This window comes from Cherax quadricarinatus, chromosome 24 (genome assembly GCF_038502225.1).
Source record: "Cherax quadricarinatus isolate ZL_2023a chromosome 24, ASM3850222v1, whole genome shotgun sequence".
NCBI lineage: Eukaryota > Metazoa > Arthropoda > Malacostraca > Decapoda > Parastacidae > Cherax > Cherax quadricarinatus.
In genome coordinates this window covers 17,615,850-17,628,237 of record NC_091315.1, presented here as the reverse complement: position 1 = coordinate 17,628,237, position 12,388 = coordinate 17,615,850, and the positions used below count along the sequence as shown (strand labels likewise).

Below are 12,388 nucleotides of genomic sequence, written 5' to 3'. Positions count from 1 at the left end.
AGGAGCAGTGGGGAAGACGGGGTGGGGTAGGGGAAGAGGGAGGATGGGTTTGAGGAAGAGGGCGGGGGATAGCCAGGTGTAGGCTGTGAGCAGGTGGGATGGGCGGGGAAGGGCAGGTAATGGGCGGGTACGGGCGGGGAGAGAGGGAGAGAGGCGTGATGGGCAGGAGAAGGGGCGGGGCGTGACTACCTCTACAGGTATATATACAGGTGCCGCCGCTCTGCCCCGTCCACTTCGCGTTGGGTCCAGAGTCTGCACGCACACGCACCCCAGCAGCAGCAGCAGCATCCCGGCTCCCTCTCCTGTCTCCCGTACAGCAACTCAACTCAGGTAGGTGACGAATAGGGCACAGCTGGTACCTGCTGCGCCTCCTCCTCGCTCTCCATGTACTTAAGGCCTTTGACTGAGCGCCTTCGGAAGTTCTTCCACCTCCTGGAGCGTTGTGTTCACCCTCAGGAAAGGTGTGTCCTTCAGCTTTCAGGAAAGATGTGCCCTTTAGTTTTCAGGACATGTAAGCTCTTCGGCTTTCAGGAACGGCGAGAACTGCAGCTTTCAACGTCAGTTTCATAAGCCGTATTGTACTTTCATAATAGTTTAGTAAGTAGGTGTCTGGGAATATTGGGCGGAGAGACAAGAATAAGGACCCTAAAGGAAATGTTACACTGTCTACCTTTCGTGGGTTATCTTGGTTAATGATCCTTCGTAGTTAATAATTAGAAAAAAAAGTGTTCTTTAATGTTATAGCTACTGCTGTTACTTACACGTGGTGGTGGGGCCTGCTTCCTGGTGTAGGTGCTGCTGTTACTTACACCTGGTGGGGCCTGCTCCCTGGTGTAGGTACAGCTGTTACTTACACGTGGTGGTAGGACCTGCTCCCTGGTGTAGGTGCTGCTGTTACTTACACCTGGTGGGGCCTGCTCCCTGGTGTAGGTGCTGCTGTTACCTACACGTGGTGGGGCCTGATTTCTGGTGTAGGTACACAGCTCGTGAGGTTCATAATGAAGGCTGAGGAACTTCAACGCCTTCCGGTGACTAGAGCGGCTTCCGGTCCTTTCATCTTCTCCAGAGATTTCTTTCATCTTTTCTTGTTCCTTGTATTTTCATTTTTTCTTGCGTCAAAGAGATTTCTCTGTTCATTTAACTTACGTTTGTCTCGAGTAGTCTCTGCTCGACCTCGCTCTCGTACTTGCTCGACCTTGCTCGTACTCGCTCTCGTACTTTTCATTAAGTTGGTCTTAATTTCCAACGCCATAGTACAACAAATATCGTTAATACGCTATCTTCCTTACGTAATAATAACGTACAAAACGTTAGTTACGTAATCATACAGAGAAACGAAAGGAGGCATCGATATCAGTTGACTCAATAACCTATTAGTTTGTTACTTAAGATAATTGCATGTTAGTATTTATGCTAGTTGCGTCACTCTCCGCCTTCGCTAGTATCAGATCATGTATATTACACTGTTCGCGCACCCTGCCCTGCAGCGTTATATGACCCTGGTAGGTTTAGCGCTTGGTTTTGATAATAATAATAATAATGCTACTTACGAAATATTCAGTACAGTATTAACTTAAAACACGTGATAAATATGGTTTAGTATTATACCAAAGCCTGGTATTATTGTATTATGTGCTTTTGGATTATTCTCGTGCGCCTTGCAAGGTATTCCCGCAGTGTGTGTACTCGTTTATGGTTGCAGGGGTCGAGTTTTAGCTCATTATATATATATATATATATATATATATATATATATATATATATATATATATATATATATATGCAATGAGATCACAGTAAACAGGTGATTTCAGAATATGCAAAACAACCTCTCTGAAAGAATAGAGAAATCCAAGCGCTTTCGTGACTACTCACATTATCAAGGAACTTGATAATGTGAGTAGTCACGAAAGTGCTTGGAATTTCTCTATTCTTTCAGAGTAGTTGTTTTGCATATATATATATATATATATATATATATATATATATATATATATATATATATATATTGTGTGTGTATATAAACAGAAATACGTACAGGTGGTATATATACCAACACAATTTATGTTGAACACATACCAACAGCATGAAAAGTATATTAACGTATTCAATACGGGTTGGTGTCCAGGTGAGAGGTTATCATCTTTCTGGGTGCAGCCGTCTCTGACCTCCAGTGTGAAGAGCGCGTCTCTAGCACTCTTGATGACCCTGCCTGAAGGTCACACTGCTGACGGGGTGAAGCCAGTCACACATGCGGCAGAACAACACTTTTAGGGTTACGCTAAGTTTGTCAGGAAACAGGACAAGGGTTTCCTGACTGAGTCTTTTTTTTATGGGAAAACCTGTTTCGGTTTCGCCTCCTTTTTAGGCTATACGTTATTTTGCTGAACGTTTTTCTGTTACATATTACCCTGACGTGCAAGGTTAGTTATAGCTTTTAAGTGTGTGTTAGAACATTTTCTTTTTATTCAACAGAACTGGATACATCAGCAGTGTACTGTTACGTTGTTCTACATAAGCGTTACACAGTGGGAAGAAACATTAACAAAGTTTCCCCTACTCGCATTCCATCATGCAGGATGAGATTCAGACAAGGTGTTGAAATTTGTCAGCCTGAGCTGACAAATTTCACTAGTCTATCGTCTCAATACCAGTCATCAGTATATCGTCTCAGAACCAGTCATTAGTATATCGTCTCAGAACCAGTCATTAGTATATCGTCTCAGAACCAGTCATTAGTATATCGTCTCAGAACCAGTCATTAGTATATCGTCTCAGAACCAGTCATTAGTATATCGTCTCAGAACCAGTCATTAGTATATCGTCTCAGAACCAGTCATTAGTATATCGTCTCAGAACCAGTCATTAGTATATCGTCTCAGAACTAGTCATTAGTATATCGTCTCAGAACCAGTCATTAGTATATCGTCTCAGAACCAGTCATTAGTATATCGTCTCAGAACCAGTCATTAGTATATCGTCTCAGAACCAGTCATTAGTATATCGTCTCAGAACCAGTCATCAGTATATCCTCTCAAAACTATTAGTATGTCGTCTTAGTACGTCACTAGTCTATCGCTTCAGACAGTATTAGGAACTAGTCGATCGTTATCTTAGACAATGCTGATTTATCGTCATAGTACTAGTCACTTGTCGACCATATCTCATATTAGTCACTAGTCGACCGTCTCATATCTAGTCTATCGCCTTAGTACTAGTTACTAGTCTATTGGTTTAATCAACAATAGCCACTAGTTCTTCGTATCAGTGCTAGTGTGGGTTGATATAATTTACGTGAGACAGCGGAATCTCTTCACCCTAAAAGTAGGGAGAACTTTGTTTAACTCGTTCTTTCTCAGCGTCTTGTAATTAAAGCCAGAAGAAAAAATGAAGATTTTCACCTTTTAAAGATAACAAAGTAAGTCAGTGTTGCAAAATATATTACGCATTGATGCCTAAAAGAGACAAGTATGCATTGTAATCATGGAAACGTTTACCCCGACCAGAGCGAAACGTTTCCACAATGAAGTTACCTGACGTTGCATAAGTTGTCGCATTTGTACATATGGTAAGTTAAATTAATGTATTAGTTTGATGTTTTGGGTAACTTACGGAGAAGGATGTTGAAGCTAGTCCCATGTAATAACAGACAGGATGATGCTACTGAATTTTCGCTATCTGAAGAGAGACAGAATTAGGGAGGGATATGGCTGTAATGTACAAATAGAAATTCAAAATGAATTAGGACGATGTAATTGAAGTGTTAAGAATATCTAATCTTGACGGGACTCACAGCAAAGGATTGAAATTGGATTACGTTAAGAAAAACACTGATTTAGCAAGTGTTTTAGATAAGTGAAGCAATTTAAAGTAGCGTCATAAAAACGAGTTCTTTGAGTAACTTTAAAAGAAACTAGCATTGTTAGGGTTGTCTATTCTGTAACAGTTGTTACATGGGTTGGTGTACACTCTTGCTGTAGTTATGTTAGTGTTTTTTCTGTCTGGCGATAATTTGATGGTAGAAGACGCAGCGGTGTGTTAAGTTTGCTGTTGTAGAAGTGCTAGATATTTTTTGCAATAGTTGCTGGGAAGAATTTAGTATCTTTGTTAAATGGTGTCGAGTCAGGGAGAACTGGTGAGGTTTTTGACATGTCGCCTGTAATCCCTGATGAAATGTCGAGAGTAATCTAGCTTAGTAAAAAATATTTCAAGAAAAATGTTTCGTCTTCAAGTAATCTACTGTAGACGCGGAGAACTCTCAAGAAAAACCGGCAAGAACACCATGTTTATACAAATAACCCGCACACAGGAGACGGGACCTTACAACAACTTTGTCAGTGGTCCAAGTCGGACTGAAACGTCTTGGTCAGCTACTCTCTCCTAAGTGCAGGTTCTTTGTGCATTGCTCCAGTCACTGTATTGTGCCTTTTTGTTCATAATAAACACCATGTTTAGTCTTGGTTTCAAAGAACGAATGAAGTGGTTGGTGGGTTTCCGATAAACCTTGACCAAAATTCGTTGCTAAACATGCAGAGTAAAACGTCTAAGAAATTGTATCATTGGTTCCCTTCAAGTACAAAGTTTACCGAGGGTTCGACTTGGTCGAGTTTACGTTGGCGGGCAGAGACGTCAAGTGACGGAAGAAGTGATAGAGGGGGAATATTCAGTGTCTAGATTTTTCCATACAAAGGTACACTAAGACTGAATTTAAAGGGGAACCCATAGGGCTGTTGGTAGAGTCTTCGGAGAAACAATGGAAACAATCACGTAATTCACTGAGGTAAAATCGATGTTAGGAACAGATTTTTTTTTTTTTGGCGCAGATCAGTGGTTAACAAGACAAGTTTATATCAAGGTACCAACGTCACAACCCACTCTCTTCGTACGCGGGTCTTCACTCGCTCCTGCAGCTCATTCAGTCCTCTCGTACATCTTTCCTTCCGTTCATTCGGTCCTCCCATTCCGGTGTGCATTCATAAAGACTTACCACGATTATCCCAGCAGTTTGAAGAGCATTAAAATGGTATAAAATACCGACAGGTTGTGTCTTACCTAACAACAGTTTGAAGAGCTAGCCTTACACGCCGTTTCGGTCTGCCCTGTGACTTGATAATGATCCAGGACGGGACCGTAACGTCTTCTAAAGTTTCATCTCGAACTTGCTATGAAACATTCCAGAAGGAGGAACTTTAACAAGTTGAATTTTTCTTCTCTTCCAACTTTTCGATTTCATTTCACTCCCAACTTAAAATCATCTCTTTCAATCGGCTTCAAAATTTCAACGCTCGTGCACGGTCACTAGAACCACATTCCTGGAATAATTGGCATTTGCAGGATAACAATAACCAAAGACTGGTTATAAATGACCATAATTTTTAAAGGGGTGGACCGGTAAGCCAGCGGAAGGCCTCGGTCAGATGACCAAAAGCTCCAAAGGCGGGTCATCATCTGACTAAGACCCGCGTCAGGAAACATTTGTCCTGTTTCCTGACGAATCTTACCTAACCTAACCTAATAATAACCAAAGTTGTTCAACGCATTTCCCAGCTTTCTGAAATGGCTCCGATAACTTCCAAAACCGAGTACGGCGGAGCTTCAGACGTTCCAGAAAGTGGTCTCCTGATTCGACGTCGTCGGTGGAGAGTGAAATTCAAGTGTGTAGGTGCAAGTCTGCCTACCTGGAGTCTACCTGGAGGGTATTCCGGGGATCAACGCCCCCGTGGCCCGGTCCATGACCAGGCCTCAGTGACCAGGTCTATGACCAGGTCTGTCCGTGTTGTGTGTAACAGTGCAAAATTTCTATTCCCCGGTTAATCACGTTAAATCAGTTCCATTTTAAGTCTTCTGAACTACTACTGTATTTAACAATGGGTGATGCATCTTAGGGTCGGGAAAGTATGTATTAATTTTCGTTCGGTTGCAGGAAAATACACAAATAACCCGCACGTAGGAGAAACTTACAACGTTTCGGTCCGACTTGGACCATTTACACGTCATATTGACTTGTAAATGGTCAGATTCCAGATTATTTTTTTTTATTTCAATCACGGTATTGTGCCTTTTATTCTTTAGTTAAAAAATACATGTACTTGGAATCGTTGTAATCCGCCATAACTTGAGAAAGTTGCTTCTGTGGTGTCCTTAACGCAAGGTTCATGATGTTAACGCAAGGTTCATGATGTTAACCCAAGGTTCATGATGTTAACGCAAGGTTCATGATGTTAACGCAAGGTTCATGATGTTAACGCAAGGTTCATGATGTTAACGCAAGGTTCATGATGTTAACGCAAGGTTCATGATGTTAACACAAGGCTCATGATGTTAACACAAGGTTCATGATGTTAACGCAAGGTTCATGATGTTAACGCAAGGTTCATGATGTTAACACAAGGCTCATGATGTTAACACAAGGTTCATGATGTTAACGCAAGGTTCATGATGTTAACGCAAGGTTCATGATGTTAACGCAAGGTTCATGATGTTAACGCAAGGTTCATGATGTTAACGCAAGGTTCATGATGTTAACCAAAGTTCATGATGTTAACCCAAGGTTCATGATGTTAACGCAAGGTTCATGATGTTAACACAAGGCTCATGATGTTAACACAAGGTTCATGATGTTAACGCAAGGTTCATGATGTTAACGCAAGGTTCATGATGTTAACACAAGGTTCATGATGTTAACACAAGGTTCATGATGTTAACGCAAGGTTCATGATGTTAACACAAGGTTCATGATGTTAACGCAAGGTTCATGATGTTAACACAAGGTTCATGATGTTAACACAAGGTTCATGATGTTAACACAAGGTTCATGATGTTAACACAAGGTTCATGATGTTAACACAAGGTTCATGATGTTAACACAAGGTTCATGATGTTAACACAAGGTTCATGATGTTAACACAAGGTTCATGATGTTATTGGTTGACAAAAGTCCCAATTTGCTGATTTTATGGATTAGATAGTAATTTTCATTTATATTCAATAATGCTTCTTCAGATCGACTTCAAATTCTATAAGAAAGGTGATAACCCATGAGTTAAATTCGAGTAAGTGCAAGTTTGAAATTTTACTGAAATTGTTAAGAAATTGAATAATTTAAATATGAACAATTCCTTGGGAATGCCTTTCCTTATCGTCTTCAAACTCTCACCATCGGTGGACTTCATTAAAACGAAGTTTGAGCTCACTTTCAGCTGTATAAATTTCAATCTGCCAACTTTATTAAAAAGTTTTCTCTGTAATAGCTATAGAATGCCTCTTCCTATCGTCTAGAAACTCTAAATCCTGGTATATTTTAATTGGAAGTCTTTGGTATTAATGTCGGGCTGTGTGAGTGCCAATTAGATTTTCTTAATCAAAATCAAATATTTTTTCTTAGAGGATTATAGACAATTTGAAATCTCGTTTATATAGCATTTTTAAAGTTTAACGAGGGCAGATTTTTCTATTTTTTGGGGTATTCTCAGTAGAAATTTTCATTTCTCTCCCCAAAATATTCATTTATTATTACTCGAGAACGCCTCATTCGATAAGTTTCAAACTTTCATCGCTGGTGTACTGTATCTTGGATAAGAATCATGGTCCTATTTGCATGCGTGGCTGCCCTATGCCAAGTGCTAGGTGGAGACAGGCTCCCTGTGCTAGGTGGAGACAGGCTCCCTGTGCTAGGTGGAGACAGGCTCCCTGTGCTAGGTGGAGACAGGCTCCCTGTGCTAGGTGGAGACAGGCTCCCTGTGCTAGGTGGAGACAGGCTCCCTGTGCTAGGTGGAGACAGGCTAAGCATGTGATAAATGGTTGAAGAATGAGTCGCTTATGTACCATACGGGAATCTTTACTGAGGAAACGTTTCGCCACACAGTGGCTTCATCAGTCCAATACAAAGAAGAACCGTGTAAAGAGAGTAGGAGTTTGAGGTAATCAGTCCCTCAACCTGGAATCGATGTGTTCAGACCATTAGTCCACCTTAGTATATTTTAGGACATTGAACTCTCTGAATATAAAGATAACTTATGACGACGGTCCGAATAGGACCATTAAATGGTCCAAGTAGGATCGAAATATCATCATAAGTTTCATTCTCCTACGTACGGGTATTGTGTAATGTTTCAGTCACAGTATTGAGCCTTTCAATGCTTCATACCAAGATAATGCCTATACGGTTTAGGCTCAAAGCTGAAATTTTTAAATGGTAGGTGTAAATTAGATTTGGGCTGTGTATGTCATAATTTACAAAATTTATTGCGGAGATTTGCATATTGGTTTCCATGTGATAACTTGTGAATGTCTCCTCTGATTCCCTTACAATCTTCAGCGCTAATATATAATTGCATTACAAACTTATGCCGCACTCTGCACTACTCCAGTCGCGCTGCACTAAGGTACAGGGGACCGGGGTTATGCAAAACACAGATAATGTGAATAAAACAGCATGGAATTAATGGCATTTACAGAGAAGATGTTATGATGGGCGAAACGTCTTCTCGGTATATGTCGTAAATTCCATATTGTGTCTGATACTGAAAATGGGGTGGGGGAGAACTTTCTGGGGCAGCACAGTGAAACGCATCAAGTGTTCGAAATGTTCCACAGGACGATGCGACTCATTCTTCATGAGAACTTTCCGCTTTCTTCTGCATATTTACGTTCTTCAACGTACTCTCATCAACACATTTACACTCTGATGTATAATCACATTCTTCACAATTTTTGTACACTCATCAGCATTTTTATTTTCATCTATATTCATAACATTTAGGATTTTCACATTATTCTGCACTTTTTGTTTTTAGAGGTCTTCAATCCTCTCTGCCCCTTGATATTTCTTCCGTTTTTCTTCCTGTTCTTTTATTTCTTCCATTATCTTCTCATTTTATTTCTTCCTGTTCTCGTTCTTCCTATTGTCTACGTATTATCTTACTATTCTTTTCCATTTCTTCTTCCACTCACATTCTATGTATGAAAGAGAAGAGATTGAGGTTTAGAGTTCAGAAATTCTTGGTAAGAAACAAACATTCGCTCTATTGGAGAGTAACAGACAGAGAAAGAGAACGAGAGAGAGAGAGAGAGAATAAAATTCCTGAGAGAGATCAGAAAGTAAATAAATAGGTGCCCTTAAAATAAGAGAATATCAGAGTAAGAGGGACAAAGCGGTTGTTTTTCAGAGAGCAGTGGAGCCTCGATTCTCCGTTCTCTAATCGCGACGCTAACGCGCTATCTAACTGAACTCGACTAGTTCAACAAGTGGATCTCTGTCGTGAGAAAAACTGGTGTGATAAGCTCAACAGGTGGCCTTTGTGTGAGGAGCTGGGGAGTTGAGCTCAACAAGTGGGCCTCTCTTGGAAGAAGAGGTCGGCTTCGTGAGCTCAATAACAGATTTGGCTACAACACAGCGACTTCTCACTCTTAGTGTGGTGACCTGACGCAAGATGCGCAGAAAATCATCACGAGGTGTGGTGACTTAAGGTCTCAGAATCATCACGCGGTCTGGAACTTTGACGTTAGGGTCTCAGAGAACCATTAAGCGGTATGGTAACTTGACGTAATGGTCTCAGAATCATCAGGTGGTGTGGTAACTTGACATAAGGGTTTCAGAGAACCATCACTCAAACGGTGCTCTATTTTGCATCGCACTGGGAAGACGCTCAAGTCTTTATTAATGTTGAGGGAATATAACTCCGGGCATGTCGTACCTTCCTTCACCACAGGGGCTAAGACACTCCCACCACTGCGAACTATCAAGTTCTTCTATCAACAACTATGATCTACCAACGTCAACCAGCTATCGAGTTAGATTGAAACTGTAGTCTCGTTCTCCCACTCTCTCCCAGAATTCGTAATATCGTCAGATCATCCAGAGCATGATATTCATGCAGTGACTTCGCAGTCCACTGACAAGTTGTTAATTTACTTTTGACACGATATTGACTATGTTATTGCATCAACCTATACACAAACGTCAACTACACCCGTCATCACATTTTTAAATAACTCTTACCGATTAATATAGAAAAAATGCATTTACATAATTAACATTATAATTTGGGTATTAAAATGTTCTCGTTATATTAGAATATATTATAAGAGATATGAACATAAATATTACCGTGTCCCTACTCATAATGCAATAGACGGTCTTGTCAAAATGTCAGATGTTGAGTCCTGATTGAGAGCTGAGAGAATGAGAGAATGAGAGAATGAGAGAATGAGAGAGAGAGAGAGAGAGAGAGAGAGAGAGAGAGAGAGTGAGTGTGTGTGTTTAGTTACTAGGGTACTGAGGACTCGATATGTGTATATGACATATGCGTTAGCAAATCTTTCCTTTTGTACCAACAAGGAAATGTACCTAGTGTAATATGATTATTCCCGACGAAAAGGGAGATACGATCCAATTCCTTGGAACAGGTTATCACCTTTTCACTGTATGACCCTTAGAGGTTAAAGATTCCTTATGACAATAATAATAATAATAATAATAATAATAATAATAATAATAATAATAATAATAATATTTATATAACGATTGTACAATTACATTCTTGTGAGGTACTACTTTTTTAAGAATGAAAAAGGATACAAAGAAAAAGAGGGGAAAGGGACAGGAAGAGGGAGAGGAAAAAAGGAAACGAAAGAATGAAGCAAAAAAAATTGAGAGAAAGAGGGAGTAAAGAGAGGGACATGGAAAGTATTAATTTAACGTCAAGTTATGTCAGTGGGGGAAGCTGGGTAAATGTAGACGGGAGATTTAATGTTGAGATAAATTGTTAGCATGCAAATTGGTGTTGAATATTCTGCCTATTTTTTTGTTAAAGGATTAGTTAGCATCCCCCTTCCATTACTTGATCTGACCAACCAAACAGTCATTGAGGGGGAGCTGGGAGAGTGCAGAGAGATTAGTTTTAGACAGTGTATAACAGACACAGCGGAGCGAGCTTCTGTTGGGGGCAACGTTTCGCCTTCATAATGAAGCTTTATACAGAGCGAAACGCTGTTCAAGGAATAATGTTCTGCAGCCTATCTTACTTGTAGGACGTGTCCAAATAACCCAGGATATAGAAAAGTATTGGTTTGTAAAGAGTAGTGAATGAGTGGAGTAAGCTGCCTAGTAGGGTTATTGCAGCCAAAACCGTATCAAAAACACACAGGATTTGGATATAGTTTAGATATGTATAAAGCTTAACCAAGTCTTGTTTAAATATAATTGTCCTTTATTGAATTGTAAAATGTTTTCTAGCAATTCTGAAGGATTTATTAATTAAATATTTTGGATATTTTAGTTTTTTCATATATGAACTCTGGGCTACAAATTCGTTTTGCCCGAGCTAGGACGTTCCCTTAAATATATATATATATATATACATACACACGTGCCGAATAACTACAACTTGCTATTTTGGCTTAAATATCAACGTTCTTGCCGAATAGGGCAAGCGAAAATTTGTGTATGGAATATTTTTGCAAAAATTCTGAACCTAACGAAAAAAAATATAGTTCATTGTGCTTGTTTATTATTAAATTATTGTAGAATTATATAAAATATATTTAGTTGGATTAGGCTAAATTAAATTGCGCTTGTTATAATGAGGTTAGGTAAGTTTCCTAAGGTTCTTTTGGTACCAAATCATTGATTATATTAACATAATTGAAAAAAAAAATCATATATATTTAAATGTATAACAGAATTTTTTAGAAAGCACTTAATTTTAAATGAGTTCTTGCTAATTGTCCAGTTTTATCTATCCGGCACGACATATATAAAGTTTTAGTGTCTCTGAAGCATTTAACTTGTCTCAGAAGGTAAAGAGAAGGGAGACGGCACTATAACTTAGGTGTAAGACACAGCTGCCATTATTCTTCCAGAGTCGGAGTTGCTGGTAACGTATGGGATAAACACTCGTTCATCATCTTCGTTGACCACCTCACTCGCTGCTTTAACCTTCAACGTAAATTTGTTTTTCCAAAATATTCCTGACTCCCTTTTGTGTTTACGTACGTTTAGATACCAATGTAACATACACACGAGAAAGTAGATATGAAACATAGACGAAACAAACACACGCAACGTAAACACAGCTTATATATCACTGAAAAATATAACCCTACAATTTAAATGGCATTTGATGAATAAGCAAAAATGAGAACAGCTTTCAGGAAGCTTAACAAAAAATCTTATAAAGCTTTATACACAGCTTACGCTTGGTTAGTCTTAGTGAACGTCACGCTCACATGGAACCACAACCACAAAAAATGGACAAAGACAGTAGAGAGAAGATCCAATGGTATATTGCGAGACTGGAACCGAGAATGACGGCCGTGAACGGATTAGTGGAGTCTCGATCCACCATTCGGTAATGACGAGATTGACTTTTATCACTGGGTAAACACT

The 12,388-nt window shown here is 39.6% G+C and overlaps 1 protein-coding gene across 2 annotated transcripts in view; it reads left to right on the top strand.

Annotated features, from left to right (window-relative positions):
* The first annotated feature begins 219 nt into the window (after positions 1-219).
* The window catches only part of SIFa (neuropeptide SIFamide), a 184,666-nt gene continuing 172,497 nt past the window's right edge, over positions 220-12,388 (top strand). The window contains exon 1 of one of the 2 annotated variants that reach the window (XM_053779590.2): positions 220-330. The gene's annotated coding sequence lies outside the window, so the exon portion shown is untranslated. The remainder of the gene's footprint in view (positions 331-12,388) is intronic. The other variant, XM_053779591.2, reaches the window with a different exon arrangement.